This window comes from Triturus cristatus, chromosome 11 (genome assembly GCF_964204655.1).
Source record: "Triturus cristatus chromosome 11, aTriCri1.1, whole genome shotgun sequence".
NCBI lineage: Eukaryota > Metazoa > Chordata > Amphibia > Caudata > Salamandridae > Triturus > Triturus cristatus.
Genome location: NC_140594.1, coordinates 248,912,770 through 248,939,916, shown reverse-complemented (window position 1 = coordinate 248,939,916; position 27,147 = coordinate 248,912,770).

Here is a 27,147-nt window from a genome sequence, read left to right as displayed (position 1 = left end):
CAGGCTTATCTTAGAGGCAGTGTGAAAAGCATTTGCACATAACCAACAGTAATACAGTGTAAGCACAAAAAACAGACACCACACCAGTTTAGAAAAATATCCATTATTTTTATATACTTAAGACAAGACCAAAATGATAAAAATCCTCGATACTGTACTTAAAAATCTTCAGTTATCAATATAACCTTGTAAAACAGTTTCTTGATGTCGATAGCTCCATCTGGGGCTATCACGGCGTCATGAGCAAACAAATTCAAACAGTTCTGGCTGACCGCGGCATCTTGGGCCAGCTATGGCATCGGGAAGACCCGCAAACTGTACCTTTCAGAAATGCAGGGCGTCGATGACCTCTCGTTGAGCTTCCGAACACACGGTGTTGGTAGGGGTCGGTTCCGGATGTCGGAGCAAGAGTCGTCGGGGCCCTCGAAGTCACATGCATTGGAGATTGAACTCCTCTTTGTTGAAGTCAGGAGCACTGGCGTCAGCAGGCGTCGGGTGCTGTGGTGCAAAGTGCAGCAGGGAGACGTGCGGTGCCTTCAGGTCGCGGTGCAAGCAGCGGCTCGGTAGTGGCATCAGATGGCGTCGTCAGTAAGACCAGGGTCGCGGTGTGGGATAAAGATGGTGCTCATCACAGTGCTAGCAGGTCACGGTGCAAGCAGCGGCGTCGTCGTTGCTGGAGTGCTGTCGTTGGCTGACGAACTAGAGTCAATGGCACTGGCATCGGTAGGCCAAGGCTGCGGTGCAGGATGAGGGTGGTGCGTTGTGTAACTTTACAAGCGGTGCCCTTAAACCACGGTGCAAGCAGTGGCGTCATTCAGTGTGGAGTGGCGTTATTGGGGATACCAAGGCGGTGGCGTGAAGTGAGGCGGGCGGAGTGAGGTGCCCACAGGTCGTGGTAAGAGCAGCTGCTCGGTGGCAGCATCAGCAGGCGTCGTCGGTGAGACCAGGGTCGCGATGCGGCATTGCCCTCTGCAGTGCCTTCAGGACACAGAGTCGGCAGCGGCGTCGTTGACGGCGTCAAGCTTGAAGTCTTTGCTGTCCCTGAGACTTCTTGAACAGGGGGCAAGCTCTACCTCAAGCCTTTGGAGAAACCCACACAAGTAGATTGCAGAAAGTTCAGTCCAGTCCTTTCACTGCCCAAGACAGAAGCAGCCACTGCAGGCCAACACAGCAAAGCACACAGCAAAGTGGTAGTTCCTCTTCACAGATTCTCCAGCTCTTCTTCTTTGCAGTCTTCTTGATCCAAAAGAGTTCTGACATCTTGGGGTCTGTGCCCCAATGTTTATACTAGCAAATCCTTTGTGCTAGGCAGGCAGAGGGTCCTGTACCTAGTTCAAACCAGTTCTGGGTGCATTCTGCCAGTGTGCACCTTATTCCTTTGTCAGCGTGGACCAGGGTCCTCAGATGCACCACATGAGGTGGAGCCAGCATTGTGGAAGGCAGGCACCGCCCTATTCAGACCCAGGTGCTACTCCTACCACCCATCTACATGCAGGTAGGTCTATTCAGCCCTGTGCTGACTCACCCTGTCTCCTGGAGTCTCCCCCTGCCCCTGTCACTCACAAACCAGACAGACAATACACAAACTAGCAGAGGCAGGCTAGATGATTAGGTAAGAAAATACCTACTTTCTAAAAGTGGTATTTTCAAACACAGAATGTTAAAACCATCTTCACTAAAAGATGTATTTTATCATTCTGAGTTCAGGCATACTAAACTTGAATTTCTACCATTTTCCCTGGGTCAGTTAGGATTATAGGATGTTATAATCAAACTGCCCATTCTGGCCTATGGGGAACAGATAGCCTTTCAATAGTGAAAAACGAAGTAGGCTGTAATTCACTATCAGGATATGCTATACACACCAGGGCATGTCCTATCTTTCACATACAATGCACCTTGCTCACAGGGGTACCTTGGTCCAACCTTAGGGGTGACTAACATGTAGAAAACGGAAGGTTTAAGGACTGGCACGTGTGTGCACTTGCCAAGTCGACATGGCAGCCCCAGGCTGCACACAGACTCTGCAATGGCAGGCCAGAGTTACACTTTACAGGCTGTTTGTGTGGGTGGCACATCCAGTGCTGCAGCCCACCAACAGCATTTGATTTATGGGCCCTGACACTCACAGTGCACTTTACTAGGGACTGACACATAAATCAAATAGGCCAATCATGGAAACACCAATCCATAACACATTTTACCACAGGAGCACTTGCACTTTACCACTGATTAGCAGTGAGAAAAGTGCGCAGAATCATTACACCAGCAAAAACAGAGTCACAACCGGGAGGTCAGAAAGCGAAAAACTCAGGGGAAACACGTCAAAAGATGCCAAGTCTAACAGACACTCACCCCCAGTCACAGATCTGGGTTGAATCCATCATCATTCTTTAGCTCACTTCGCACAGAAATTCGAAGTCCTCCCTCAATCTTTGAGTTGGCTGTAGGTGGAGCAGCATGGGGATGATTTACTGAGGCAGTTGGAGGCTAGTTACTACAAAAAACACGTTTCAAGCCCCTTAGAGTGGCATGGAATGTTGGCATAAAGTCTGCAAGCTGTTAGAAATTCCCAGGCCCCAGCGATACCTACCCCTTTGGTGATCACCGTTTTTTCCGGCCCCTCTTTATGATGGAATTGCAAAACATTGGGAGCAGGCCGGAGTCAGCAAAATATGGGATGTCATAGACAGGAATGGTATTATTTCTTTTGTAGAGCTACAGGAACAGTATAAAATTGACCCTAGATCTTATTTTAAGTACGTCCAAATTAAGGAAACCATTAGACCTTTTATTTCAAACATCACTTTTACAGATAAGATCCCTTTGCTGGAAACCATCCTTTACAAGAGGCCTCAAATTAAGGATTTATATAGCTTTTTTACAAAAACCGATCCGGACGATTTGCTAAAAATTGAAGCTACCTGGGCAGTCAAATTAGATAACCAGGACGTGGACCTATGTAGGTCATTGGCTCTTTCAAATTAAGTATTTCTCTCTGCCAATCTGAAGGCGCAACATTACAAAACAGTACTTCATTTGTACTTTACCCCAGCAAAACTGTTTGGATGGGGGGAAAGGGAAAATGATCACTGCCCGAGATGTGGGCAAGGCCCTGCAGATTTGGTACATATGTTTTTTGATTGTAGTAAGATAAACCATTTGATAAAGGGGATTGACATTTTTCTGCATATAGTGTTAAGACACGATGTGTCTATCTCGCCAACTATGATGCTATTAGGCTTTGATGAGAAAGGACAAGTAGAATCAACAAAGGTATATTTTTGTTTCATTTCAATGGCAGTTGCCTGAGTGCTGATGGCATCAAAGTGGAAGGATGCTGATTCTCCAGCGTATCAAGCTTGGTTTGCCCGGATGATTCATATATGTAATTTGAAGATGGCATTATATGGATGCAAGGGGCGGATCTTGTATAACGCAACATGACATTTTTAACTAGTGCCTGGCTGGCTCCTATGATTTTCTTCCTTTTTATTAGAAGAACCATCTGTTTTATTGGGCATACTGCTATTTACAATGTGTATATTTGTCACTTTGCAGCTTTTTCTATTCTTTTTGTTTTTTGTAAGCCTTGTCTTTTCTGGGATAAATAATAAAAAAATTATATGACAAAAAGAAAAAAAAGGATCGTTTTGATGCATTGTTGTCCGTGGCCCATGCACCGGTAAGCAAGGCTAGTGGAAGGGAGCATGTTTGGAAATTTATATATAGCGCCCTAGTCAAGGATGGATTTATTTAATCGAAAAACTCCTCAAATCTGAGGTTGGTCTTGATAGATGTAAACAGATCAGTCAGACTTCCTGTTCAGGCATTATTTAGGTGGAGACAAGTATGAAATGCTAATACCTGCCTATCACTATTTTAGTGGCACCTAAAAATATAGGGGCAGATTTACGAGTAAGTGCTGCAGCGCGGCAACGCAAGCCATTTGGCTGCACCATGCTGAGGCACTTCCAAAGCACAGGAATGCGACATATGTTTACAATAGTATGTTGCATTCCTGTGCGCTCCCCTCTGCTGGCGCACAAACTGCTGCAATGCGCCAGCGCAGGCACCCTTGCACCATGGTGCAAGGATGCCTGCGTCATGGGGAGATAGTTTTTATGCAGGAAGGTGCACCTTCCTGCACAAAAACAATCACTAGAGGCATTTTCCTCTTTCAATGTGTGCTGCAGAATGCAGCACGCATTGAAAGAGGAAAACACAAGGAAAAATGAAAACATTTCTCCTCGTTGCGCCTCCGTACGCCTCCCCTGGGGAGGCGTAGCATTCACATGCATTTCCAGATTTACAACTCCTAGTAAATCTGGAAATGTGTCTGGTTCCATGGGTGTTGCGTGGGAACACCCACAGCAACACCCATGATACGGCCCTTTCACGCAAAGTGCTACATGTAAAGGGGCCATATTTACAAGGACAGGAAAAGCCACGCAGGGTGGCTTTTCCTGTCCTTGTAAATATGGAGCAGTAAAATACACCACCAGTACGTCACAAAAAGTGATGTATTGGTGGCACAGGGGGCTTGTAAATCTGCTCCATAGTCTGGGGATTTATTTGTACTGAGTCTTTCAAGAAGATCCTGCAGTGCCTCTCTGTAAGTTGCTAGTCGTCCAAATTTAAAGGCAATATAATATAGGCTTCAGCCTCCCAAAATGGACAACTGGTTTTAGGTTAGGATCCACCCTTAAAGCTTGTTTGGAGGTTTTGCAATGGTCATATAAAAACAGTTCTCACCTATTCCCAGTCGTCTAAATTATAGTAATCCCATTGTTCTGTATTTTAATTGTTCTTTATTTATCCTGATATGTCCAGCTACAATCCTGTACAGTGAAAATAGCTTCTGGTGGCTAGTCACCAAAGGAACAAGGCAACATTTTTTGCAGATAAAAGTCTGGTGGTTTTTGCTTTTGCTTGAAGTAGATTCCTATGGTTAGTCCTACTGGAGGAAAGATGAGGCCTATTGGCACATACATATTTTCTAGGAAGAGAATGTTCTCAACCTATGATATTCCATATCGGCCTTCTGTTTTCTCCCTATCATATAGCTAGTGATGATCCCTCGCACAGCTGATTTACTAAAATCACAGACCTTTTTTCCAGCAATAGAATAGCTGTTAACACGTGTAAACTATTTCATTTCTCAAACAAGCACTTTCTAAACTCTTCTTCCTGTAGTAATGCTTTGTGGAAGCTCCATCTATTATGCTTAGCAGTTGAGCTGGTTGCTATGGAAAATATTCATGGCCTGTGATCAGAGATAATCCTTGCCAACCTTCTGTGAGCATCTTTCCTCCACGATCCCTGGAGGAAAAAAAGTCATCTGTTTTAGAATATTGATCATGAGGGTGGGAGTAACATGTCAAGCCATTATTCTCCTTGTTGTTGTCTATCTCTTCAGTAAGCTAAACATCTGCTAAATCTAAGGGCCTGACTATGAGTCTGGCGGTCCTTGGACTCTCAGTGGCGGTGTTCTGTCTGCCGGATTATGACTCTTTGAGTCGTTCCGGCGATGGACTGGTCGCTGCACCAGGAAACCACCGTTCCTTGATGGTAGTGCAGCGGAGGGGTAATGCAATATGCTAAGATTGACTGGTGCAGTCCCGACAAGCATATTACGAGATCCTCTCACCTCCAGTCTTTTTGTGGTGGTGTGCCCACCACAAAAGGGCTGGGGGTGGGGAATATAAAGGACCCTATAGGCCTCCATGCACCTATGCAATGGGGGGGGTACAACATGTGCCCCCCATCTGCTTGCACCCCCAGTTCTGGCATGGCATGGACTTCACAGTCCATGCTGTGCTGGCAACTTTTTGACTTTTTGCTGTTCCCATTGCGGTGCCCTTTTTCAGGATACTGCCATGGGAAAGGCAAAAGGACTGTCCACCTGCATGAGTTGAACTCGTATTCAGGTCGGCAGCCCTTGTGTGGCTTTGGTGCGGCCGTGCCGGTGGAGAGCCGGCGCAACTGAGCCAAAGTTATATTCAGCTCCTCAGATCCTAATTAGATTTCTCATGTGCTGATCAAACTTTCAATAATCTTGCCAATCTAACGGAGATATGAACTTCTCTAACCTGGTCTATTGGGCACTTAAAATCCCACTCAGTTTATATGGTAATGGTCAGTTTTCCCTCTCCAAATAAAGACGATTAAAAAGAGACGGATCGTCATTGTTAGTATCATATACCATACTTATAGTTAATTGCTGCCCCCAGGACTTTAATAATGTAATTGACATTTTACCCAATCGATCAGCCACTGTTTTATTCAGAATGAATCTACATTATATCTTTAAGGGATAGAGCAATAAACACTCATCCCCAAAAATTATACATAAAAACAAATTGGTTCAACAATATTCAGTCTGCAAACGGTATGTGCGTTTGTTGGTGGCAGTTTATAGAACTAATATCTTTGTCCATTTCTTGTCTAATCATCATACATTTTCAGAATTCTTAGTTATATCTTGTCTTATCCCCTGTAACAAAAAGAATATCGCCCTCCTCCAAATGAACAATATATATGCAAAGATGCCTCTTAATCCTGTATCACACCCTCTAATACAAATGAAATCTTTCATCCTTTTCTTATTCTATACCCTCTGAATTGTTTCTGTCCATACTCTCACCCCTTTAAACCCCATCATTCCATTTCCATGCCCCTTGTGATGCGTTCTGCACCAATCTCCTATTATTGATGACTATCTCCCTGTGGGCAAGAAGGCAGCCTTTGTCCACGACAGCTCTGGATGCACTGAAGTGTATCTAAATTTTGGTTAGATAGAGAATCTGGAAATCGGTCCTTGAGCTGAAAGTTCTCACATCCAACAACTAGTTATTGTATTCATTTTTGTATTTTGTTTTCATTTTAAATCTGAATTCCAAAGTTTCTTCAACCTCCAGTATGACAGTATAGTATTTTCAGGTTAGACTGTTGCAGTATCTGAGCTTAAGCTCTCAATGCCTTAAAATCTGGAAAAAACAGCTTGCATCTGCCACCCCTGCTGTCCAGTCTCAAAGGCCATATCTGGGTGAATACATAGGGGCCAATTACGATGTCGTAAGGAAAGCATTACCACCGAATCGGGTTAGGAATGCTTTCTGAACTATTCATATTCAGGGAGTCCTACCGACCGATTACGATGTGTCCGGCTGCGAACAAACTCAGTTCGGTTGGACTCCTATTGACTTCAATGGGAGCCTGTGCCGCTAACGAGAACACAGGCTCCCATTGAAAAATTGGGTGGGGTGGGAAAAACCTTGCACCCTTTGGTGGGCACCCCATGGTGTCTGCCACACTGTGCATGGTTGGGAAGGGGGGTCCCTTGGGTACCCCCACAGGCCCCATCCGGAGGCCTACGGGTAACTGGGGCCTGCTATGGGCCCCTGAAGTCTGATTTCCACAGCCTTTTTATCTCTGCCAAACCGATTCAAATCGGCTGTCAGAATTTGTCAACATACTCGCTCATTCGAAAGCCATCTTCATTGGGCTGTACGAGTCCACTCCAAAGGGCTCGGGATGCTTGAATCCTGTTTGGAACCGATTCGAACAGCCCTGACGGCTTCCTTGCATTGTACTCAGTCATCCGGAAAGGTGACCAATTTGGTCAGAAACATTAGGTCCCAAATCAGATTTGTAGAATACGAATCCCGTTTGGAGCCTTTCCTAATGAGGTCGTATTTGGGCCCTAAACGTAATCTCTGTCTTGGCTGTAAAAGAACATTTACATCCTGACATGTTTAGGACCTTCTCCTTCTTTAAGTAGGCAGCAATACATATGAGGATTGTGCAAGGTCTAGTATTCTTGGCAATTATTTGGAAGTGGACTTAATGGGTCCTGATTATCATCAACTCACCTATTCTGATTATTTAGTAACACATCTTTATCAATTTGCATAGTATTTCCATTAGTATGTTTGCAGTCTCAGTCCTCTCTGCGATCGTCAACACCCTAAGGTTGCATAGATGAAACTTGTCAAGATCTTCATTCTTTTGCTTAAGTCTATTGATTGTGAGTAATATTTCCTGAAGTTGAGTATTACAAACCCTCTTGTTCACTTTTGCCATCATTCCAGAACGTCAAAGTGGTTAGCAAACATGCACATACCCGTATTCACTTTTTCAAATTTACTCCAAATATATTACATTTGCTTACCGACATGGAAATGTCATGTATCCAGTGTTATTCATAGAATTAATTGTTGTAATGCATTCTTGTTCTGTGAGGATGGTTTGTCCATTTTTAGCTGGTCCACCACTCCCATCACTTGCAAACTCCATCTAGCTCTGACCAGACTCACCCTCTGGTGTGCTAGCTCTCTGTTCTCCTGTGGAAGAATCCTTTAATTGCTCTCTGCTTCCAAATCAAAAGGGGATGAGCCAGGATGTTCTTTATCTTTCTGAAGTTGCATTATTTCCTCATAGTTTTCCAATGGAGCATATCTGTTGGGATGAATAGGTATTGCAGCCTCCGGGCTCTAGCGCATAGTGATTTATTTGCAGCTCATTCATATGTTATGTTATATTAATACATTTGTTAAGTACATGAATACCCAGGGGTGGCTTGGCGCTGGTGGTCAGGAGTAGGCAAGTTCATGTAAGGCAAAGATCTCTATTTATTAAACAACCAAGTTGACAGGGCCTTCCCGAAGCAGACAAGGTCGGAAGTGTTGTAATGGAAAAGGGAAAATCATTCCAGAGTTTAGTGACTGCCACCCTAAAGCTTCTGCCACCCCAGCTAGTTTAAAAAAATCTCGGAGTTGCTATCAATTTAGCTCCATCTCAGTACCAGTGCCAGTGTAGCAGGCGTCTCAGGAAATGAAGACCAGTAGCATGACGTGCCCTATAGGTAATGTAAAGGACCTTAAAGATGTTGTGGCTCATAACTGGGAGCCAATGCAGCTTTTGCAGGTGCTTTCTGGCTGAGTGAAACTTGGGGATTCCTAACAAGAGCCTAGCGGCCGCCTTCTGGATCATTTGCAACTTATTAAGTTGCTTCTCAGGCATACTAAGCTAAAGCCCATTGTAGTAATCTAGTTTGGCAAGAATCAGTGAAGTAATCACCACTTTCTTGCTGTCCGCAGGGATAAAATGTGGTAGTTTTTGATTACCTTAAGAAGAAAAAAGCTAGATGAGGAGATGGCATTAACCTTTGCCTCAAAGTTCAATTTATTATCAATAATCACGGCAAGGTTCTTTGGTTTGGCAACTGGGATGGGTGCCGCCCCGAGTTCTTCTGGCCACCAACTCTGTGACCAGCCCGGTGATAAATTGCCAAAAATGACTATTTAAGTTTTATCTGAATTCAATCTAAGACAACAAGAGCTCATCCAATTTTCGAATACAATTTGTGTATCGTTCGCTTATGATGTCAATGCCAGTCCAAAAGATCTAAGAAGTGTCACTAGTTCAGATACATAAATATTAAAAAGAGTGGGACTCAAGAACGAGCCCTGTGGGACCCCACAAGGAAGGACAAAGGAAGGAGAATCGTAGCTGCCCAAGGCTACCGATTGCATTCACACAGCCTTACTACAACCCATACACTGATTTAAGAGAGCTACTAATGAATTTCTCTCAGCAATCTGAGCTCTCTTCTCTCTGGCAATAGTATCAGTAGTAGCAGTCTCTACGGTGGTAGATTCTGATAATTGTGTTTGTTTCCTCCCTCCTTGTCACTGATTTTGTCAGGAAAGACTGGTCTTTGATTTTTACCAGGGGTTCTCTCTGCCTTATTAGCAGGCACGTCATAGCAAACTTCTCTTATTATTTCTTCCTCTCTGTCGGACGTGTTTGAGGCATGGGAGTTGTTGCTTTGTCATAAAAACTGGGGCTGAGACCTTGGTAGAGGCTGTGATTGTGTCTGCAAGGAGAGTAATTTCCTCATATTATGCAACCCACCTCATTTCTAGTTCTGTGAGGGATAGACAGCAGAGCATAATTTGAGTCAGTGATTTCCAGTGCTTGGCACTGGCACTTAATTATCAACACTGGCAGTGTGTGGGTAATTTAGAAATGACCACAACAACAGTTAATCATTAATTTAATATACATTAGAAATGACTATTACCGGCCGCCCAATCCCTTCTCATAGCGTTGGGGGCCTGAAATAGTCCAATTGTCACACTTGTAGGACTGTGATGGTTAGTAGTTGTGTAGTTACTATCATTGGCAGCATAGCAGGGGCAATGTGTGGTGCAAGCTGCAGTGGCCTCCTGACGCGAGCCCTGGCACATATTTTTGTACAAATTAAGCACTGATACACAACCCATACCTCTCCCTAAAGATGGCTTATGCATTGCCTCCCGGGAGTTTGTCGGATGTAGATGCAGCCTGCACAGGTAAGAGCAGCCGGGGCGGGTGGGGGCGGCGGGGAAAGTCGACAGACGACGGGATAGGTAAAATTAAAACAAAATAATAAAACCACTTACCTTGCACTCGCTGTATCGGTGAGTCAGCGATGCGGTGAGCTTTATTTGGATGCAACCCACCTTTATATGGATGTTTTATTAGTATATACAATGGAAGCCTGAAACTAGCTCCCAAAAGGTTACAGTGATATCTATTTGTTTAAAATATAAGGTAAGCCCTCTAGGAGAAAGAGGACCATACGCTTATATCTCTGATTAGTGCTGATGTAAAAATATAGGCCAAAGTTTTAGCTAGATGCTTTGTGGCAATCATTCCAAAGTTAGTGTCTACAGAACAACATGGCTTCCTACAAGGGCTTAAAGCACCAATCATAAAAATATGCCAATAACTGTATGCAACTAGTAGATTGTCAAAATGGGATGGTATGATGCTTCTTGTTGTCTAGAAGGACTTTGACTAGGTAGCATTGAATTACCTATTGGAAGTAATGTGACAAATGAAATTGGGCCCACATTTTATCAAATTGTTTAAGAACTTCTACTATAAACCTATGGGTACGATTGTGCTAACAGGGCATCCATTCGCACTGAAATTAGTAGAGGTACATGGCAGGGACATCTAATATCCCTATTACTGTTCACTTCATAATTAAAACCTTAGGGACGCTACAGGGTGAACCGGGTATAATTCCAGTACAACTTAACCTATGACAATTAAAGATAGGCGCATATGCGGACAATGTGACTGTATTCGCCAGCAAAGGGTAAACAGCGTTATCTGTTATGGAAAAAATGGGTCATCAGTTTGGCAGATTATCGAGGTTTGTATTTAACACAGCTAAACTGAGATTCTTACTAACTATAACTGAGAGTAAACTCAGTATATAAAATCTACCGTCCTGAAATAATTAGGTGTGGACATTGCATCAAATATATATGAGATATTTCATTAAATTGACAAATACATTAAAAGAATCGCTAGTACTAATAAAAAGATGGGATAGTTTCCAATATCTTTAACTGACAGATGCAATTTGCTCAAAATAAATATTGTGCTAAAATGTTTGTACTTTTTCTGGTTCATGCCTGTATATATTCCGGGAACCTTTTTTCAAGCAGTGGGGTACTGTTAAATCTGGTTTTGTCTGGGGCTATAAAAAAGTACTGTGTGCAGCCAAGTTCCTAAAAAATGCTAATAGCTTAATTTCTGTTCTATTACTGGACTGCGGTGGGTACAAGACTATCAATCTTGCTTTTTAAACAACAATATTACACCCTGATTAATATCTATACAATTTGTTTATGCATGAACGCTAAGGGTTGGCTTCCGCGGATCATTGCCCCCAATTATTTCAAACTGATTAAATGCTAGTGGTGGGCGGAACTTGCGGACTCAGTGGAATTCATCAGAGTTACATAAGAACTCCGCACGATTCTGTAGAGTTCCGCCAATGGCCGGAAATAGGTATGTTGCGCTGCTTGTACTGTGATTTTGAGGCGGTAGCTCATTTGGCCCTGAAAAATCAGCACAAATCTCTCCACATGGCATTCCAGAGTGCTCAGCTACTCGAGTTGATTTTGCAGCTGCTCAAGTAGATTTTCTACTTGAGTGACAGCATTCTGCCTGCGATCAGTCGTGACCGTCCACGACCACCTGCGATGCCTGAGACCGCTTGTGTAAGAAAAATCTCATTGGATGTCCTCCTAATGACCAGAAATCATGCTAGGGGATGCCAAATCTCACATGTACTCACCAAGTTATCATTCTGGAGCCATGCACAATAAAAAATTCAAGCATACAGCGATGACAGAATTTGATCGGACCTCAGAATTACAAGAGTAATGTGGAGTTGGCAAAATTCCACCAATTTCATGGGAAGAATGGAATATTTCACCCACCCCCATTAAATTCACCAATTTAAATATTTGGCAACAATGTTTTAAAAACCTTGACATAGCCCTACTTAATAGATAAGTACCAATTGGTATATAAACTTCTCTGCACAAAGATGATTTATTATGAATGGCATGGCCTTGAAATGGACAGAAAGAGGGTTTAACCAACTTAGAGCACTTTATGAAGAACAATATATGTGTGCAAATGAAGACCATAAAAATGATCAACTCCCTAGCAGGTGATTTTTCCAATATCTGCAAATCAGGGATTATTTCATGAAATCAGCCATACAGAGGTGCAAAATTAAAATGCTGGACATTATATGCCAATCGGAAATATCAACAACTAAAAAATAAATATATAGCGCTTTGAAGCAGCAGATACTAAGCTGTAGACACTAATCTAGCAAAGAGCTGGGCTAAGACTTTGAATATGACTGTTACCACTGATATGGTGCTGCAAATATTTAAACAAAGCTGTAAATACTTAGGAGCTTCTAAACTACAAATTTAACAATAGAAATGCAGAATTACAGTCCAAGTAGATTACATACATATAACAGCCAAATAAGCTTGAACTGTCCTAGGTGTTCTGTAGAAGATGTGTATGAGGTACATATGTTTGTTATCTGTATTCTCTTAGGGTGTTCTGGCGATCTCATGTAAACTAACTAACATGCTGGGCACAGTCATAACTTTCAGAACACCATTTCTGGTTTTAGCAGTTGGCATAGAAGTGTCTCAACCACACTCTTACATAGGTATGTGCTTTGGGGCTACATTTGTTTCCAAAGTAAAGACTTCTATACAACAGGGATGTGCAAACCCAGCCAGAATATATGCATTGGTGCCAGCTGAAATGCACTATATTTGAAATATAATTAGCTATAAGGGAGAGTAAGGAGAAAGATTGGACTGGAAGTATGAAGCACAATTCATTGATGATTGTTTGGAAGGATTTCATTTTTTCCACTCTTTTTTCCTCTGCCACTTTTATATGCTGTACCCATATTCAATGGGGTTCCAAAAGAACATGTTAGAATAATATAAAACTAGCTTGATTTTATGTATGGAAATATCTCTGTGAATCTCAATAAAAAGGAACATGCCAACATGACATTTTTACATGTTCCACTCTTAATTACTAGGCACTGTACCTTAGGGGCTATACAGCCAACTTAGGACTGACACACTTAAAAGTTACTGTAGGGTTATTTTCTGTCACAAAGGTTATATTTGTAAGATCTCCACCAGGTTTTAAAGTTGCAATAGTCAGGCTGCACATGTAGGCCTGAAGATCCATTTTCTTTATCAGCCTAATAGATGGCACTATATCTGAATGTGGTGCACATGTGATATTTTCATTTCCATGTCCTTGCAGAATTTTCGTGCACTATATAGTATGGCATTACTGGAATGTTAAATTAGAAGTTAGGCAATTCAGTGATGTTTTGAGAGATCACAGAACTTACCCTTGGGACTGGACATCAGTAACCAATGGTAATTAATAATTACTAAGCCCGGGCGGGTAACTACACTCTGCCAGCAGAGTTTACGTAGTTTTGCATTCTCCGCATTCCGTTTTGAAAGTGGAGTTTAGACAAAACTACAACTACGTGGTGGAGCGTATTTAGGCAGCCCCTCCACCCTCCCAAAGTAATTATTAAGTAAAAAAAAGGCACTTACCTACGGTGGCTGCCTCCTCCTCGCCATGGCCGCTCTCCTTCCTCGTCCTCGCCGTCCTTCTTCTCTGATATCCCCTACGTTGTACCTCTTATGAGTGCACACCGTAAGTGCCTTTTTTCTTACTTTATAATTACTATGGGAGGTGGGAGGGAACGGAGCGGTGTTCAACTGAGTTTTTATCCAACTCCTTGGAACTCCGCATAGAGACACTCCGCCTGCTCCGCCTTGGGGTTAATAATTACCGTATGGCTTGAGAGTTTTACTAGAGAGTGCCCGGCCTCTAAGCCATGAAACCCTCAGCCCACATTTTAACATCAGAGTTGGAAATGGCCCTTTTTGCAGGGTCACCCCCAAACATTTTGCTTTCCTCTTCCCACTTTTTGCTGAATTAGTTTGTGTTGGCCTTAGGACTGTGAGCACTTTACCACTGATAACCAGTGCTAAAGTTCATGTGCTTTCTCTCTAAAACATGGTAAAATTGGCTCATACCCAATTGGCATATTTAGTTTACTTATAAGTCACTAGTAAAGTGCACTACATTTGCACAGGGCCAGCAAATTAAATGCTACCAGTGGGCCTTCAGCACTGATTGTGCCACCCACTTAAGTAGCCCTTTACACATGTTTCAGGTCTGCCATTGCAGAGCGTGTGTGTGCATTTAAACCGTCATGTCGACCTGGCAAGATCAATCTCCTGCCAGACCCAAACCTGCTTTTTTAAGACATATAAGTCATCCACAGGGTAAGCGCTGGATAGCCCAAGGGCAGGGTGCAGTGTATTTAGACATGTACTTTTAAGTGTTACATGTCCTGGTAGTGAACAACTCTTTAACTAATTTTTCACTACTTCAAAGCCTATATTTCCCTTGACCTTGTTAGGTAGGTTGCTCCCCCTCTGCACAGCATTCTGTCCCTGCCCCAGCTGTCGCTGCTGAGGAAAGTTGAGGCCCTCCTCCACCTGCAGGCTACCACCTGCGCCTCGTCCCTGGTGGCCAGTGGTAGGCCTTAGGTCTGTCCTATTGTTGTTGTCATTCATTGTACTGCCCTTATCATTTTCTTTTTTGCTGTCTGTGACTGCTGTTGTCTGTCTTCACCCTGTGCCTGTATTTTCTCCTGTACCCTTCTTTCCTTCTGTTCCCATCGTCACCACCGTGATTCTGTGCCCGGTTTTCCTTCTGTGACCCCGTGATTCTGTGCCCGTTTTCCTTCTGTGACCCCTGTAATTCTGTGGCCTTGCCTTTCGTTCACTGCTTCCATTCCCGCTGCTGCGCCCCCTGCAGCCCCACCCCCCTGACTGCCTATTCGCTGCCCCTACCTCCCGCCTCCCAGCTGCTCCTCCCTCCCACCTCCCCATATATGGCGCCAAAGGCGAACCTGTCTGCGCCTGTCCGTGCCTGGACCGCGCCCAGCACCAGGACCCCTGGCCCCCTCAAATGCCACAACGCCCGCCTCTGCTACGACTCCAGCGCGCTCCATGCACTTAACGCCGGACGAACACGCACCTGCTGCCTGGCTGCCCCGAATCACACCCAAGGACCCTTCTCCTGCCGGAACTGCAGCTTCACCAGCATCCGGCCCGCCAACCCACCTACCAAAGAACCCAACCACCTCAGATGCATCCTTCTCAACACCCGCTCTGCACGCAAACACGCTGTGGAACTCTGGGACCTACTGGACTCCAACACCCCAGACATTGCCTTCCTGATGAAGACCTCCTCAGCACTCGACATCGCCATAGCCATCCCGGAAGGCTATAAGATCACCTGCAGGGACCGCACCAATGGAGTAGGAGGAGGAATCGCCATCGTCCTCAGGAACACTCTCAAAGTCTCAAACAACACCGACGACACCCTCAGCACCGCCGAACGCCTGCACTTCCAGATGCACACCAATCCCAACACCACCCTCAGAGCAACCCTCATTTTCAGTCCCCCCGGACCACGAGCACAGTTCAGCGACTCCATCACTGACCTCGTCAGCACACACGCCCTCGCCTCCATGGACTACATCCTCCTCGGGGACCTGAACTTCCACCTCGAGAACAACCCACTGCGCCGGCCACATGCTTGACGTCATCTTCTCCGCAATCTCCCATGTCTCCTTCAACCACACCACCGAGCTCCACTGGACCAATCACCGCTGCATCCACTTCACCTTCCGGAAACCCACCACGCACCACCGCACTCAACAAATGCCGTACCGCTGCTGGAGCAAAGACACCGAAGACCAGCTTTCCACCACCCTCGCCCGGAGCCCACCCGCAGATCCGACCGACTCCGACACCCCTGCTCGCAACCTCAGACAGTGGATCAATGACTGCAACAACACCCTCGCCACACTCAAGAAGCCCTCCAACACCCACACCAGCAAGAAAGCCAGCTGGTTCACTAAAGACCTCCAAGCGAAGCTGCAGAAAACTCGAAAAAAAATTGATCCATTAATGAACACCGGGAAGCTACACAGCCCACAAGAATGCCAGCTGCAGACACCACCACCTCATCAGATCCGCCAAAAGGACCTCCTTCAAAGACCGCCTAGACAGCAACGCACACAACAGCAAAGAGCTCTTCAACATTGTGAAGAAACTCTCCAACCCCAGCTCCAACACCAATGACATCCAACCTTCACAAGACCTGTGCGACTCGCTGGTCACCTTCTTCCATCGCAAGATCACAGACATCCATGACAGCTTCAATGCCGTCACCACCCCGGCAACCACTGAGCCTCCCACTCCCACGACCACCACCCACACCAACCGCCTGATCGCCTGGACTAACATCAATGACGACGAAACCATCAAGATCATGAACACCGTCCACTCTGTATCCCCGGAAAACCCCTGCCCGCACCACAACTTCAACAAAGCCAACAGCACCATCGCACCCCATCTCCGGAAAACTATCAACATCTCCTTCAAGACAGCGTCCTTCACGGAGAGCTGGAAGCACGCAGAGATCAACACCTTACTCAAGAAACCCATGGCAGACCCCAAGGACCTCAAGAACTTACGACCCATCTCCCTACTCCCGTTCCCGGCAAAGATCATCGAAAAGGCCGTCAACAAACAGCTTCCTCGAGGAGAACAGCTTCCCAGACCCGTCCCAGTCCGGGTTCTGCGGCAACCACAGCACCGAAACTGCCCTCATCACCACCACCGATGACATCAGGACCCTGCTAGACAACAGAGAAACCACGGCCCTCATCCCCCTGGACCTGTCAGCCGCCTTCGACACGGTCTGCCACTGCACACTATGAACACGCCTCTACGATGCCAGAATCCAAGAGAAGGCCTTGGACCTCCTCCTTCCTCTCCGGCAGAACACAGAGCGTCCGCCTCCCCCCCTTCTGCTTCTAAGCCACCGGGATCATCTGCAGCGTACCCCAAGGCTCATCTCTCAGCCCAACGTTGTTCAACGTCTACATGGCACCGCTCGCCCACATCACACGACGGCATGACCTCAACATCATCTCCTACGCCAACAACACCCAACTGAGCTTCTCCCTCACCAAGGACCCCCACACCGCCAAAACCAACCTCCATGAAGGAATGAAGGCCATCGCCGACTGGATGAGGAACAGCCGATTGAAGCTGAACACAGACAAGATGGAGGGCCTCATCCTCGGATCCACCCCCTCAGCCTGGGATGACTCCTTGTGGCCGACTGCACTAGGAACATCCACCGACCACGCACGCAACCTAGGGGTCATCCTCGACTCTACCCTCTCCATGACGAAGCAGTTCAACGCTGTCTCCTACTCCTGCTTCAACACCCCCGCATGCTTCGCAGGATCTTCAAGTGGATCCCCACCGAAACAAGAAGGGCGGTCACCCAGGCCCTCGTCAGCAGTAGACTGGACTATGGAAATGCACTCTATACAGCAGCCCTGGCCAAACTCCTGAAATGGCTTCAATGCATCCAGAACACCTCCGCACGCCTGATCCTCGACATCCCTCACCGCAACCTCATCACACCCCATCCTGAGAGACCTGCACTGGCTCCCTGTCAACATGAGGACAACCTTCAAACTCCTCACCCACGTACACAAGGCACTCCACAACACCGGACCAATGTACCTCAACAGCCGACTCAGCCTCTACACCCCCACCCGCCAGCTCCGCTCCACAGACTGCTCCCTCGCCACCATCCCAAGCATCCGAAGAGTGACCGCCGGCAGCAGATAATTCTCCCACCTCACAACCAAGACATGGAACACCCTCCCCATCGGCAGACCGAAGACCTTCTGACCTTCAAAAGACTTCTCAAGACCTGGCTCTTCGAACAGTAGCAGCTTCCCCCCCCCCCCCCCAGCGCTTCGAGACCCTCACAGGTAGTGCACTTTACTAATGCTATGATTGATTGATTAATATGATAAAATAGGGATTACTTTATTAGATTGTATAAGAATAATTTCCAAATGGGAAGATATAACTGAAATAAGAGTTGGGTTTAGCTGGAATCACAATTTAAAATCCAAACTTATGGTGAAGTTGGAATTTTAATTGCAATTCTGAAAATGCCACTTTTCAAAATTTAAGAAACTAGGAGGGGTTTGGCCCATAATCTGTAAGGCTAGGCCTATTTAATATCCATGAACAAGACACATGTCAGTACTGATAGCTCTTTACACTCTCACCTCCTGATCACACCACACACTTGATATGACCAAAATAAGTTTCTTATTTTGTTTATTATTGTTTGTTTTTTTACATTACGTTTTTTCTCAAAGCATTTTTATCTTTTTCAAAAGTTAAGTCAATCTTTTTCGTCATCAACATTGTACACCATAAAGACACTAAAAGTAAAAAATATTTACTACAAACCTCCAAAACACCTAAAGCCATTACAATACACACATATATGACAAAAAATGTATGTAGAGAAGGTTTTTTGAGATAGCTCAAGTTCTGCAATTTTTTCAGTAACAGCTGAAAAAAAACAACAGAAAAAATGAAATTCAACTAACAATAGCCCTGCTAAACTTCTCAAGGAGCATTAGCAACAATCAAACAATGCTGCAATTTGACTCATACCATATTATCATACATAATGCTTAATTACTTTTGTGATGAGCCACCTTGGTACAACTCTATAATGCTACACTTGTTTGAAAAATTTACCTGTCAACACGTTTCAAACCCATATACTTTTGTTTCGGGTTCTCCTCAGGACACAGAACAGAAAAGAGCTAGAAAATAACACAAAAACATTGTATTAGCAATCCTTCTCCAAAAAATCCGACTACCTCACTTGCTAGACAAAGCACTTCAACGCAAAGGCAGACTCATGCACTTACTTCTTGTAAGTACTAAGGGGCAGATTTACAAAAAAGTGACGCATCTGTAGAGATGTGTCACTTTCCCTGCGCCAACATGCAAAACCCTTGCGTCACCATGGATGCGCCGTATTTACAATACGGCGCACCATGGCACAAGGATTGACAGATGCGTCAGAAATTCTGACGCATCTGTTGACGGAAAAGTCACGCATTGCTGGAGTCGTGTCGCAAGCACAATGCAACTCCAGCAATGCTCCTGGGCACCCTATGCCTAACATGCTGTGCCACTCCTTACACCTGCTTCAAGCAGGCGGAGGGTTTTGACACAGCGTGGACGTAAAAGTGACTCAGTGAAATCTTGTAGATTTCACTGCGTCACTTTTACAGGGCTTCCTGCGACGGAACGCCCACCCTGCATACATTAAACCTGATGCAGGTTTAATGTGGTGCAGGGCTTCACAACGTCACGCATTTCCCTAGATGCGTCATGTTGTAAATGGGCCGCAACTTTTACGCTGTCGCTGCGTCACACAAGGTACGCAACCACTGTGCAAAAGTGATGCAAGTGGCTTGTAAATCTGCCCCTAAGTTGTCACTGGGGAGAAGGCAACTAATACTCCTTATGGTGAATGTCACTTAGCTATCAATACGGGCTGAGCATAAAAAGCGAGAGATTTTGTTAATTTAAAACAAGCTGTTCAAAGCTCACGCTGAAGCATCTCCTTTAAGAAGACACAACTCCATTGCACACGTACCTTCAAAGTCTATGTTTGTCATACAAGGCAACTTTTGGATGTGTCTCCACGCGTTCAGGGCGCTATTTTCCCGACCAATGTTTTCCGATGGTTGCTTCTGCTCAGAAACTGAGTATGGCTATTCGCGTGCAGGACGCTGGTTTATGAGTCCAATTTACGCGATAATTACTTCTGAATCAGAGGCGGTCTAAGCCCGGTTGTGTCCAGTGTCCAGCTGGTCGTGTTGCAATAAAGTTTCTTTTTTGAGAAAAACCCCAACGTGCTACAATGTAGCATAGAATCTAGTTGAAGATGGTACTGCCATTGGGGAATACTCTATGTGCATTTGCATGCTTCCAAAGCAAATGAAGTGCATGATGCAATAAAGAAAGTTTCTGTGTGCCCTGAGCTAACTATAACTTATGCCCCCACAATGCACTGCTTATGACCTCACATAGTACATAACTGATGATATGGTCACTGACTATGCCATGAGTGATGCAGTCTTGTGTAAAACCTGCATGTATGGTAGAGTAACTGAAGGATATATTCGGTGTGCGTATATAATTCTGAAAGGGATTATTTTGTATTGTAACTTAACAGGAAAGTGTGTACACTTTGAAAAATGTTTTGAAAAAAATATGTTTGAGTATGAAACAGAGTAATACAATAATATTTGCATTGAGACTGTCTGTCTCCTCAGTTCTTCTGACTTTCATATTGAGATATTTTCTGAGCAAGTACATTAATATTGGAATAGAATACTTTTCATAGCCTTTGTATGGGTTTTTACATTATAAATCACAAAGTGAGTAATCAGTTTTGTGAATACTGTGTAGTAATAAGTCTCATTATACACATCTATTTTTGAAGTGTATGATTACTCATTAGAGTTCTATATTTTGATTTAAGCTACTGCTTAGAGTTCTTTTTTAAGATCACGGGTATCTCGCACCCTAAGGAAGGATTGTGATTGGGTCATATGGATGTCTTTATTTAGAAGAAAAAGATTCTGCCCTTTTTGCTTAATTTCACTCTTGGATTTTGGTAAGAGTAGACATATTTGATTTTCTACTGTCCTGTTTTCCTTTGAGCAAAAAAAATTCTTCATCTGTTTCAGATGAAAATTCAGGGGTTTCTGTACCACCTCAGCCACCACAGCCACCCAAGGAATCCTTTGTTTGGCAACTTCCTGAAATGAGGGTAGGTTCAAGGAAGACATCTGCGAAGGAAGTGACCTGTAAACTATGCAGTAAAGAGTTAAGCCAGAGGAGCAGAAATAGAAAATATAGCATAAGTACCACTGGGATGTGGAAACACCTGAGGTCTATGCATCCACAAAGATTTGCATGTTTAGAGTTGGCTCATACTGCTGAGGTAGACAACTCTACTGGGGCTTCAATATTTTTTCCACTGGTAGATACTATTCCTCAACAGGTTCTAACTGCACAGACAGACAATAAACCTGCTTTTTTAAATAATGCAATACTTTGTAGCTTATGCAAGCAAATCATTTTATTTATCTGAGACTAGCAGGTCTGCTCGGGATAAACTTGGCTAAGAGCACAACCACAACCCTAGGCAGTAGGTTTAAAAAAAATGGCTTGATTAGGTCGTGTTTGCTTCACAACACATATTTTATATTTTTGTCCCGCCTTTAAAAAAAAATGCCCCAAAAATATAAAATGTTTGAAAACACACATTTTATAGTTATTCAAAAAAGATTTTAAAAAACAGCTCGCCTCAGAGCTAGCAAATAGTTTCATGATCTATGTAGTTTGTAATTTGTTCCCCTTTTGTCCATTCTGAGAAGCTCTTGCGTGAGAGCAAGGCAGGCAATCCCCTCTGTGCAGTCCAAGGGAGCAGTGTTTTCTGGTTTGCTCTTGTGTGCAACTTGCGAGATTTTACTTTTTATAATGGACTTTGCATTTACACTGAATATATCCTGGTGTAGTATGCATAACATTTTAGTAAGTGTGTTTATTTAAAGAAAATGCAATCGATTATATAATTGTATAGAAAAATAAATCACTTAGATTTATGTAAAAACTCCACTTATTTTATTTGCATAAGAAGAACATTGGTACATAGCATGCATTGATACTCATTTATTCACTTTTAGTCCATTTACTATTATTAGGAAAAGTTAAATCATTGCTATTTTTTAGGATCTCACAAGAGTCTCACAAAATCCCAAGTTTTTTTTATAGAGGAAGAATTTACACTTTCTTTTATTACAGTACTTATGACTTGTAGTCCCCATTAGTAGGGTGTGGTTGAAAGTAGACTCTCAAATGGGACCTTTTAACAGTATATAACAACAGTACACTGTAGGGTTTAGGTAAACACTGGGATCTCACTGACAACTGTGTAGAGTAGACAATGGGGAGACTTTGGCCTCTCCAGTGTAACCTTGAATGAAGGTAACCAGTGTGTAAAGAGACATTGCCTCTCCACTCACACCTTTCCCCAGGCTCAGTAGTATGCACAGTAGGGGGGAGATGGAACTCACCTTAAATATTAGACCTCACTATTCCATACTAAGTATAACACTCACTAGCCTCCTCACTGACACCTATCGCCAGGGAAATACTCATATACATCAGTGTGTACGCATGGATTTGCCTGTCTACTAACCCTCTACACAGCATAACTGATATGTACTGTAATATGTAGCAAAACATTGCCTTATGCATTAACACCTATCTCCATGTCAACTTGTCCCCTCAGACCTCTTCCATGGGGACAATGAGGCACAGTAGGGTGTGCACAGGCACAGACTTCTCTGCTGAAACTCCTATCTAGAGTCACAAGCATAAATAGTAACAAGTGTGAAAGTAATGCTTCTCCACTATCACATCTCCACCAACTGATAGTGGTGCGTAGTAGAATATGAGGATGCACTGGCCTCTGCACCAAAATCTCTCTTCTGTATGAGAGGTCTCTATACTACAGAGAGAACAAGAACTGATCTATTTAGTGATCCCTCACTGTTGCATGAGAAGTCACCATACTTGGATATTCCAATAATTGCCTAATCCATAAACAATTCGCTGTAGTATATGATATATAATATATATGTATACATATATATATATATACATATACACACACACACATACATATATTCCAAAAAGAATCAAGTCGCCTTGCAAGGAAATGCCAGCTCAGTTGAGAATTTCTCCTACGTTTATTGTGGGCAGCAAACAGATTGTGCTCTCCCTGCCAGCAGGTTTGCCAAACATGTTTCGGGCCGATAGCCCTTGATCACTGGCGGCATTCAAAGTTCAGGCAGCTGTGTCGACTTTGTTAACATAACCCCGCCCAAATGGGACTTTTTATTTGCCAATGCATTCTGGGGTAAGTAGTCTGACTGTAACCAAATGGGTGCTGAACAGTACTTTGTGCCAAAATAATCCCCAAGTGGGTCCAGTGGCAGGGGAACCCAGTGTTGTCCACTATTACCTTGGCCCCCAAAGTCTGGTTTTCACAACTCCACGTAGCGCCACTCTTCAAGCACTACAGGTCCACGGATATGTGGCGGGGCGTCTCCGCGGCGAGGCTCGCCGCAAAAAATATTCCAAAAAGAATCAAGTCGCCTTGCAAGGAAACGCCAGCTCAGTTGAGAATTTCTCCTAAGTTTATTGTGGGCAGCAAACAGGTTGTGCTCTCCCTGCCAGCAGGTTTGCCAAATATGTTTGGGCCGACAGCTCTTGATCACTGGCGGCATTCAAAGTTCAGGCAGCTGTGTCGACTTTGTTAACATAACCCCGCCCAAATGGGACTTTTTATTTGTCAATGCATTCTGGGGTAAGTAGTCTGACTGTAACCAAATGGGTGCTGAACAGTACTTTGTGCCAAAATAATCCCCAAGTGGGTCCAGTGGCAGGGGAACCCAGCGTTGTCCACTATTACCTTGGCCCCCAAAGTCTGGTATTCACAACTCCACGTAGCGCCACTCTTCAAGCACTACAGGTCCACGGATATGTGGCGGGGCGTCTCCGCGGCGAGGCTCGCCACAAAAAATATTCCAAAAAGAATCAAGTCGCCTTGCAAGGAAACGCCAGCTCAGTTGAGAATTTCTCCTACGTTTATTGTGGGCAGCAAACAGGTTGTGCTCTCCCTGCCAGCAGGTTTGCCAAACATGTTTCGGGCCGACAGCCCTTGATCACTGGCGGCATTCAAAGTTCAGGCAGCTGTGTCGACTTTGTTAACATAACCCCGCCCAAATGGGACTTTTTATTTGCCAATGCATTCTGGGGTAAGTAGTCTGACTGTAACCAAATGGGTGCTGAACAGTACTTTGTGCCAAAATAATCCCCAAGTGGGTCCAGTGGCAGGGGAACCCAGCGTTGTCTACTATTACCTTGGCCCCCAAAGTCTGGTATTCACAACTCCATGTAGCACCACTCTTCAAGCACTACAGGTCCACGGATATGTGGCGGGGCGTCTCCGCGGCGAGGCTCGCCGCAAAAAATATTCCGAAAAGAATAAAGTCGCCTTGCAAGGAAACGCCAGCTCAGTTGAGAATTTCTCCTACGTTTATGCACGATTCCAGGTACAGCATCCACTGTGATTTAGCATTGGACTACTTACCCCAGAATGCAACTTTGCAAATGAAAGTCCCACATGGGCGGGGTATAAGGTTAAAAGTGCATACAGCTGCTGGGATTTTGTGTATGCAGCCATTGATAAAGGGCAGGAGCTTGAAACATGTTTGGCGCTTGCTGGTGGGTTCGAACACGACGTGCCTGCTACTCATTAAAGGAAGGCGATATCATCTGTTGTGCAGGCGTCTCATTGCAAGGCAAACTTGTTTTTTGGAAATGTTAAATGCGGCGTGCCTCGCCGCTGAGATGCCCCGCCACTGATGCTGTGGACCTAGAGCGCCTATGAATTTGGCGCTTCAAGGAGCAGATGATGCCGATTTTTGTGGGATTTGGTATTAGCGGACAATGTGGTGTTTCCCTGCCATGAGACCCACTTGGGATTTATTTCATGCACGATTCCAGGTATAGCATCCACTGTGATTTAGCATTGGACTACTTACCCCAGAATGCAACTTTGCAAATGAAAGTCCCACATGGGCGGGGTATAAGGTTAAAAGTGCATACAGCTGCTGGGATTTTGTGTATGCAGCCATTGATAAAGGGCAGGAGCTTGAAACATGTTTGGCGCTTGCTGGTGGGTTCGAACACGACGTGCCTGCTACTCATTAAAGGAAGGCGATATCATCTGTTGTGCAGGCGTCTCATTGCAAGGCAAACTTGTTTTTTGGAAATGTTAAATGCGGCGTGCCTCGCCGCTGAGATGCCCCGCCACTGATGCTGTGGACCTAGAGCGCCTATGAATTTGGCGCTTCAAGGAGCAGATGATGCCGATTTTTGTGGGATTTGGTATTAGCGGACAATGTGGTGTTTCCCTGCCATGAGACCCACTTGGGATTTATTTCATGCACGATTCCAGGTATAGCATCCACTGTGATTTAGCATTGGACTACTTACCCCAGAATGCAACTTTGCAAATGAAAGTCCCACATGGGCGGGGTATAAGGTTAAAAGTGCATACAGCTGCTGGGATTTTGTGTATGATAAAGGGCAGGAGCTTGAAACATGTTTGGCGCTTGCTGGTGAGTTCGAACACGACGTGCCTGCTACTCATTAAAGGAAGGCGATATCATCTGTTTTGCAGGCTTCTAATTGCAAGGCAAACTTGTTTTTTGGAAACATACATATATATGTGTATACATATATATATAAATATATATACATCCAAAGGACAAGTAATTACGCACTCTCAGGGATCCAAATATTCAAACCATACGTTTTATTTCAACCGCTACGAGTTTCGACACTCCTGGTGTCTTGATCACACGATAAAGCTGTTACAAACCAACGTGCCTTAGTACACAGAATATAATAAACACAAAAGTAGGACTCACGATATACATCCTTTAACTATCGCAGTTAACACGGTGGCCATTTTGTAACATGAAAGTAAACATATGATTTAAACGTTTCTTGTGCATACATTCTCTATACATGTTTGCATCATTAATTTTGTTTACAAAAATTAGGTTGTGTTTACATGCCACAATCCTCTGATTAATACTAAATGTGCAATGCATTTCATGGATTAGTGCCAATATCCTTCAACGTTTGCAGGTAACATGGTGGCCATTTTGTCACATGATAGTGTACAGAAGATTTTAAACGTTTCCTATGTATACATTCTCTATACATGTCACATTGATGATTTGTTATATCAGTTTTGCTTCATTAGTTTTGTTTACAAAATTAGGTCGTGTTAACATACCATAATCCCCCGGTTTATTCTAGATGTGGAATACATTTCCAAGATTCGTTAGATGCCTGCTGCCGTATACTACAAAACATTTGCTGACAATAGATTCCCATTGCGGGAATTACTCTATTTAAATTGTAGACGGCAACTAACTAATTCTCGTGTATTCTATAATAAATCCTGACTTACCACATCTGCTATCATTTAAGCAGATTTGTTATAAGGCGGAATACCTGAATTGAGACCAACCGTGAGTTAAAGTGGACAAGTGCCCGTGTTGGTAAGTTGAGCCAGCGGAATATGTAACAAACGGGGATAAGGTTTGTGAAAACTGCTGAATGCAGGATATCAAAACCAAGTGGTAGTAAGTCTAATGAGTCGCTACTTGTCCTGTGCTTCCAATAAAGAAAGGTGAAAAAAATTGAAAAAAGCAAAAGAATCGGAATAACTACATTATTCAATCCCATAATGAAAACAAGTGCAATTTAAGAGAATCTCTTATCTTGTGACTGATGCTGATGACGATTTTGACAAGGAAAAGGGTAGGGAGCCTGTGACGTGATTTAAAGGGTGATGGTTCCCTTCCTTTCCTCCTGTGAAATAAACAAAATAAAAGAATATTAAAATCAATTCCATATACCTCTTAAACAGGTAAAAAAAAAATTACATTGCTGTTCGGATCAAGTTATCTATAAGAGGTATATTACAGAAGATAAAATGGAAGTCATAAATACTCATTCTTCATGCAAATGTGTTGCTAATTGCTCATCGAGGTTATGGCCCCCGGAGAATCTAGTTTCTAATTCTAATATCCATTTGGACTCTTTTTTTCTTAGTGCTATCTCTCTATTGCCTCCTCTGCTT